We start from the raw sequence: 8693 nt of genomic DNA, 5'->3' as shown, positions 1-8693 counted from the left end.
CTCATTAAGCATAATTTTAGCTGTGGCTTTTTGTAGATGTCCATTATGTCCCCTTTGTGGAAGTGTTGCTTACTTCCTAGTTTGCTGAGAATTGGTTGTTTTTTTTTTTTTTAAATCATGAGTTGATGTTGAATTTTATCACATGCTTCCTCCCGTCCCCCATTTATTGAGATTTTCATGTGGTTTTTGTTCTTTGGTTTCTTGATATGGGAAATAACATTGATTCTTAAACAAAGAAAAGTCATGTATTCCTGGGACAATCCCCACTTGGTCTAGCTGAATTATCTCTTTTATATATTGTTGTGTTTTGCTAGTGTTTTGTTCAATAATTCTTTTGAATTTTTATTTCAGCAGTGGATTGGAATTTTTATTAGCTCTTATTTCATTGTTCCTTTTTTCTGAATATCCTGTGCTTATTTGATGGGGCTGGAATATCTTTTTGAATTTATTTGAGTATAATTAGCACTATCTGTGTTTTCTCCAGTGTCAATGTTTTTTTCTTTTAATATTTATTTATTTGTTTATTTATTTGAAAGAGCGAGCATGCGCAGGGGGAGGGGAAGGGTAAACGGGGGTGGGAGGGGCAGGAAGAGTGCATGAGCCCAGTGCAGGGTTTGAACTCATGATCCTGCGATCATGACCTGAGCTGAAATTGAGAGTCAGATGCTCAATGGACTGCGCCACCCAGGTGCCCCCCCACAGTGTCAATGTTTTTGATTTGTTTGTTCGACGATCGCCTTTCTCTTTCAAGTTATAGACTATTCCCTATGTCCCAAACCTTATTTGTCTGTTTGTGGTTAAGAATGTAGTAGTTAAACTGACTATGAGTGGTATCTGTTGACTAATGGCTTCATTTTAGGGTAAATGTATGAAGAGCACAGCACAGGTTTTAGCATTAGGATTTTTTGGCAGCATAGGTTTTGAACAACTTATCAAGTTGCCCTTAATCATCAATATGCCACTTTTTGGTAGAACTGGTCACTTCCATAACTATATTCTGTTATATATCCATGAAGCACAGCTACTGTGTATTCAGTAAGCAGACAGTCTTTCTTTGACTCCAGTTTGATGTTTTCTAGGCCTCTTACCTCTTATTTGAAGGTGGTTTCCTGCTGTACAATAAGTCATACAATCTCAGCTCAGTAACAGACTCACCATAGCACTATGTGGCAAAGGTAAAATATCTACTTGATCACAGTTTGAAGTATGCAATTGCACCAGTGTTCTAGAAACCCATGGGTATGTAGAAATCCCTTTCAAATCTGTGAGAAAGTCAAACACAGGAGAAGTAATTTCTGATTTGAGGGAGGAGAATCAGGAAAGCTTTAAGTACAGTGGGCTGCTGAAGGAGAGGGAAGGAGCAAGCCTGGATCAGGTGTCACAGTTGGGGTTCTGAACATTTGGGATAGCACGAATGCTGGCCCTGCTCTACCCTAACTTGGGGTTTATTCATATAGATGATGAGCTCTGATGTGAATAAGGGACAAAACGAAAGCTTCAGAGACATACAATGTGCTGTTTGAGAAGATAAAGTTTTAGTAAGAGAGTCAAGGAGGTTTAAAAAATGGAATCACATTGGAACAAATTCAACCTGACAAAGCTTTCCTGCACGATGTTGTTAAGTTCCTGTTTTCTCTCTTTTCTCTCAGATACCTAGTGCAGTAGATGGTCCTGATGGCTTTTCCTTAGGCATATTATTCCTCCTTTCGGATGAGGTAACTAACACAAAGTGACCCCAGGTCACATAGAATGAGGAGTAAGTACATTTCCGCAGTCACGCAAGAGCTAGAATGGAAACCCACAGAAAACTCAGAGCACTCTTCTCCTGGCTGCAGTTTCCTATACGGAGTAATATAATGGAGACTGTAACCTTGTGGAGTTTTGTGGAAGAGTTTCTTCATAGAAAAGTTTCTCTTGCAGAGTCAGAAGTAACAGCTGAGACCCAAGCACTGTAAAATTGTAACTCTGTAATGGCATCTTTTGATGTTTATATTCATTTATTTATTTCCCCTAATAGGTATTGAGGAGGACAGAGCTTAAAGAACTTAAAAGAGTACATAGTGAAATCTTTTAGGCAGTCTTAGCCTCACTGTTGATGGGAAGATGGGAGTTGCCAATTAGCGAGTCAGATACTCTGAGGAAAGCCCAGGGTAGAGATACGATGGTTTTGTCGACTGAAAAGATATCCACTTGTGTGACATACGTGGGGATACAGTTCATGCCACAGATCCTTCCTTCCCCGTGCCTGACAGCTTAGATTTTACCTGAGGTGGCTTTGCTCAGGCCTTTCCTCTTTCCTGTCCTTCCTTCTCTCCCTCACAGGTGTTTCCCAAAGAGCATTCCTTCCAAAAAAAAAAAAAAAATCAAATGCACACAAATCCTTGGGATCTGCTTCTGTGAAACTTACCCTAAGGCAGGGGGTCCTCAAGTGGTCTTGGGAAGCTGACTCTAAGGCTGGTGCTCCTCAGCAGACGGAGGGCAGTGAGGCCTCCAGCCACGGTGGCGGGTGGAGCACTGGGCCCTGGCATCTTGTAGCAATGCAATGGCTAAGACCTTCACCTCTCAATTCGGAGGGGATACAGGTGGGAGGGGAGGCACTGGCTCATGTGTGATGTGTCTACATGGGACAGCTAGCAGTTAGGGGGGCTGTGGAATTGGGTGGTCATGGATGAGGGAAAATGACAGGCTCAGGGATATCACTCGACAATTTTAAGCCAAGTGTGAGAGTCAGTGGGCCTTTGGGGAAGAATTTACAGAGGCTGTCATCTCCTGTAGCTGGAGGGCAGGCATCCCTGAAAACCAGATAGACTTAATGGTAAGAGTGGCAGCCTTTCAGAGCAGGCTGAACTCTCAGTATCAGAGTTAAGGTCCCGGTAGAGATGAAGATCTGGAAAGGGAACTTCTGAGATTTTCATGTGAGCATCTTAAATCCCTAGGTTGTCCTGAACCCTCTGGGCCTGCAGACATGGCCCATCTTACCTTATAGAAGATAGAGTCCTTGTTCCCCTTTTTATAAGACAGTGCAGACCCTTCAAATGAGATAGGGGCCTTACGAGACAATGCTAGTTTTTCTCAAGATCTGCCTTCATTTCCTTTTCTGGTTGAAAAGTCAATAATGAGGATCAGCTGTTCAACAGGCATGTGCTGGGCTTAGGAAGGGGGGTGATGGCTTGTACGTCAAAGGTGCTGGCTCGCATGTGCCAGCAGAACCCAGGAGAGCATGTCCAGGAGTGGGTCCAAAGTGTGGTGGCTCAGGGGTGACAGAATGTAAAAGATGAATATGAAGACGCTCGTTCATGAGGTAGGATTTAACACTTTGGTAAAGGGCTCTGGAAGGTGGTTTAAATGTGCTGCGTTTAAGGCACTTGGAAGCTTGAAAAAAAATGATGGGCTTCATTAAATAAGGTTGAGACACCAAAACTCTCCTGGCACAGTAGAGAGGACAGAATTTACTGAAATAGATGCCCTATGAGACTGGAAAATCCACCAGCTGACTCTGTTCTTTGGGAGGACCCATGGACCCTTTATTTTCCAAGGCAATAAGGAATGTACTAATGAGGGGAACGACAGCACCAATAAGGGGCTCAGTAATGTCCTTCCTTTATAGGCCAGGCTGGTAGTTAGTTGCTGTTCTTGAGCAGGGCTGCTCGTAGCAATGGGTAGGATCCTGGATTGGAGAAAGCTAGATGAAAGCGCATAACCGTCATAAGCAAGGTGGGCATAACTGCTGTCATGGGCACAGAATGCACAGAACGGTGCAAGACAGGCCGACTTGCAGGGATCTTTGGAGATGGTCAATAATGGTGATCATGGTGTTCCTAGGGGCAAGACAAGTGGGCAGGGTATTACTTTATGTATGTATATATATATATACATATATATATACACACACACACACATACACTTTAATAAGTATACTTTATATAAATATATATATACAAGTATATATATTTATATATAAGTATATATATACATATATGTATATATACTTGTATACTTATATATATATTTATATATATACTTGTATATATATATTTATATATAATATATAAAATATATATATGTATAATTTGAAGACATTAAGAATAGACAAGTAGAAGACTGACATAGCCTCCCCCAAAGGAAAGTGATACTCACTTACTCAGTTTCCAGACCTGAGACAGCCGAACCCAAACCCATCTATGGAAGGAGGATCTGCATAGATTTTAAGACAAACCGTGCAAAACTTGCCAAGTTTATACAGTAGTGATGCTTCTAGTCCTTCTGCAAAGGGTTCTGTATCCATTCACCTAGATAACCAAACAATGGGAAAAAGAAATACCTAGATCTTTCAAGGAACTGAGCTGAAACTGCTGCCAGGGACCCAGCACTTGTCAGGGAAAAAATGGGTGGAGGTAAGGTCATAAATGAAGTCATGGCCCATATCTGCCTTACCATAGGTCAGCCGTACCCATGGATCCATCCAGCAATCTTTTCTCTAGTTTCTAAATATACAATTTTATGGACATACTCAGTAGTTAGCAATACCATCACATTGATTTTTGGACAGACAGAAAAAAAAGCTATTGTAAGTAACCAAAAACATTATCACAAATCAAAGATGATGGAAGATTCGCAGGTGGTGGTTCTTACCATATCACCAGTTTGGGTTCTTCAAACCCTGGATGGATCATGGTGGATGAAGAGCACGGCCGCGGGCTTATCCAAGAAGCCCCATCATAGCTGCTGTGCCAATTGTGGTATCTTTACTAGAAGAGGTTAATACAGCCTCGAGAATATGTCATGAGGCTTTAACACATTCCAAAGATCTCCAGTGACTGTGCTTTATGGACAGAAAAAGTTGTAAGAAGTTCAAAGAGGATCAAGATAAGAATTTTGAAGAACATCAAGATTCTAGAGACACTGTGGGTCCCCCATAGGAGTTGTTACTTTTATCTTCCCTGCAACCCATTAACTATCCTTAAGCGTTCCCAGCAGAGGTTTTATGGGAGCAGGTGGAGATGAGCTCCCTAAAAGCCCCGGCTGAGTTTTATCAACAGAAAATGCATACACACTATTCAAAATTATGTCAAATTGTTATGGGCTTTTATCTAACAATGAGAACACAGAAAATGGAACTCTGTGTACTTATTGTATAATATTATTACCTAGCAGCTGTGTGCATGGGTATAGCCCCATTCCACGCTCTCAGATGACCTTTTGGAACCAGACTTCTCCACCACCAGTAGATCTCACGTGTCTATAGCACGCTCTGTCCCCATTGTATAACATTTGTTTTCATCATTCAGTGTTTTGGTACAGAGTGGTTAGCATGACTCTGTGTGGTCAGATGACCTTTGGAAGCAGGCTTGTGTACCCCTAGATGACCTCACCAAGGCTCACAACAGCATAATCCAATCCTATTGATCTGAGAGTTCTTTCTAGAGAACATCACATTTGCCCACCAAGTTGATGACATCATGTTACCTGGACATAGCATGAAATGGCGAGTACTCTGAAAGCCTTGGTAAGAACCCCAGACCCCAGAGGACGGGAGATAACCTTTACAGAGATGAAGGGGCCTGCTATGCCAGTGCAGTTTGTAGGAGTCGAGTGATTTGGGAAATGCTGCAACATGACCTCCAAAGCAAAAACAAGTTTTTGTCCCTTGCATCTCCTCCCACTACGATAGAAACATGAAGTGTGGGGAGCCTCTTTAGGTTTGGGCTGCAGCCTATTCCACACGTGGGGTAAAGCTCTGGCCTACCTTTGGGCAATAATAGCAGTACCAGGTTTACACTGGTCCCAGGGCACAAAGGGCCTCTGCGGCAGGTTTAGGCTTTAGCACAAGTAATCCCTCGGGTCACATCATCTGGCAGACGCCATGGTACTAGAGGTATCTGGGTATAAGAGGACAAGAGATAGATGGACACTCTGGCAAACTCCAGTAAGAGAGCCCTAACATAGCACAGACCCTTGGAATTCTAGAGCAAAGCCATATTTTCTGCAGCAGAGAAAGATAGACATTCAAAAACAGCTCCTGGCGGAAACGGAAGCTGTCAATGGGTCCAACAGCACTGGCTTTGTGGTTGACAGAATAATGGGCCCCCAAAGATGTCCACACCCTAAGCCCCAAAACCTGTAAATATGTAACTTGGCAAGAAGGAGTTTGCAGTTATGATTGTGTTAAGACTCTTTAAATGGGACAATTATCCTGGATTATCTGGGCAAGCCCAAGTAAGCAAATTTATAACTGCTGTTGAATATCCAGCCTTCTGGCAATAGAGACTGACTCTGTGCCCTCCAGATAATACCATTCCTTCGGGAGAACGAACTGGCAGCTGGACAAGTCGAGACTACGTCCATCCTGACCAGGACTTCTGTACTTTCCGGACAGGAGTTTGCCATTGTTGTCTGCAGTGCTTCCGCCAGCGCCGGTGTTCATGACTCCAAAAGTGTCTGACCTACCGACGTGGGATGCTGTATAACATGGCCTAAGACCAAGGGCCCCATTTCTTAGCAAACCACGTGCATCAGTGAAGACACGACCGTGGGATCCACTGTTCCTACACATCATCCACCAAGCAGAAACTGCCATCCCGATGGAGTGGTGACGTGGTCTCTTAAAGGAGAGGATGTCTTATAGCCTTGGCATGGTGTAACCTACGCGATGCCCTCCACTCCTTACATCAATCTGTGGTCAGTCTATGGTGCTCAAGTCATGGGTCCAAAAATCAAGGGGTGAGAGTAAAAGTGGCTGTAGCGATCCACTGAGGAATTTGTGCTTTCCATCCGGGGGTCTAGAATCTGTGTCTAGAATCCGAGTTGTAGAGGGGGAAATAAGAGTCACACTAAGCTTTAAGCTACCGCTGCTACGTGGTGACTGTAGGTTCCTAAGGCCAGAAAACGAGTAGGCAAATGTAAGAGTTACCACCCTGACAGAGTTACCAGCTCTGACCACCGTCACAGGGAGAGTTACTGCAGCGTGATGAGGGCACAGAGGATTATGTTTGGCACTCATACGACCCACCTCTTGGTAGGCCCGGGCTTACCTGTAAATGGGCAAGTATAGCAGCTACGGTGTACTAAGCGCAGGGTAACCAGGGTCTCAGACCGCTTGGGGGTGAGGATCTGGATCATTTTACCAGGCAGCTCAGAAGTGCCTGACTAGCACGGAGGGAATGTAGCATGGGTTAAGAGGAAGCTGTGGTTCATCCCACTGTCCCTCTTTTTGTAGAGTGAGTTGTGATAACAGAATCCAGAAGAAGCTGCCCCTGGGTGGAGTGAATCAATGTGAGAAGCAACTGGGTCGGAGCAGTGCCAGGGGTGAACTGTAGGAGGCGCTGTGGTCCCTGCCCAGCTGTGGGTAACTGAGCCGCAGCATCCGTCCCTCGCTCCCTGTGAATGTTGGTTGCTAATGACAATGTGCACTTTTTTTTTTTTACACCTAGTTTTTTTTTTTTTTTTTTTTAAGATTTTATTTATTTAACAGAGAGATAGCCAGCGAGAGAGGGAACACAGCAGGGAAGTGGGAGAGGAAGAAGCAGGCTCCCAGCGGAGGAGCCCGATGTGGGACTCGATACCAACGCCGGGATCACGCCCTGAGCCGAAAGCAGACGCTTAACGACTGCGCTACCCAGGCGCCCCTACACCTAGTTTTTATTCATTCAACATTCTAATAGTTTTGTTCTTTTGTCTGGTTATATATAGCTATAATGGAATTCATTTCTTTTTTGCTGCTCCGTAGTATTTGGTGTTCTCAATATAGCACAATTTACTTTTCTATTGTTCTGTAGATGCATCTTTGAATTGGTAGTGGGTTTTGGTTATTACGAATAATGCCACCATGGGTATTCTTTTACCCGTCTTTGAATGTACGCGTACATATCTGTTGTGTTGCTACCTAGGAATGAAAGTATGGGGTCACAAGATACACGTAAGATCTACAATAGTAGATGATGTCAAACTGTCGTCCGAAGTAGTTTGTGTCCTGTTAGGAAGTATTTCACAACTCTGTGGGCAGGAAGATATTTTCCTATATTATCTTCTGGAAGCTTTATTGCTTTCCTTTTGCCTTTAAATCGATTTAATCAACTTGGAGTGAGGTAAAGGAGTTTAATTGCTTTCCATATGAAAATCGGTTGACCATTTGATTTAAAAAGACTATTTATTTAAAAGAGTCCTCTTTGTCCACTGTTCTGCAACTCTGTATCATGTAGTGTTTCATTTGTTGGATTTTTCTCACGAAAGAACTTTGGTTCTAAGCAAGTAATTGAACGTTGAACAGTTACGTGGTTGACCCTTCTGTGGTATTAACATTATCATCTCCACTTTACTAAGGAAACTGAAGCTTACAGAAGTTAATTAATTTAGTGAGTGGGTTCTCCTGAACTAAGATTCCCATTATTAATGCCTTAAATGAAATAGAAGTTATTAATTAATTAACCAGATCACAGTGTGGAGATAGGTGAACCAGGTCTGCTAAGGCACTTTGCTGTCGTCATGTGGTGTCCACTTCTGGGTCCAAGACTCTTGTCTCAGCTCCCACTCACAGGTCCTCATTGCAGCTCAGTGGGAAGAGAAGGTGAGCATGGAAACGTATGCACCTTATTTTAGGGATGTTACTTGGAAATGACACGATTCTTCTTGGATCCTGGTGGTCAACATTCCCTTATGTAGCCACATCCCAAACCAAGAGAGCCTGAGAGAATGGA

This window comes from Ailuropoda melanoleuca, chromosome 3 (assembly GCF_002007445.2).
Source record: "Ailuropoda melanoleuca isolate Jingjing chromosome 3, ASM200744v2, whole genome shotgun sequence".
Taxonomy (NCBI): Eukaryota; Metazoa; Chordata; class Mammalia; order Carnivora; family Ursidae; genus Ailuropoda; species Ailuropoda melanoleuca.
This window is presented reverse-complemented; position numbering follows the sequence as displayed.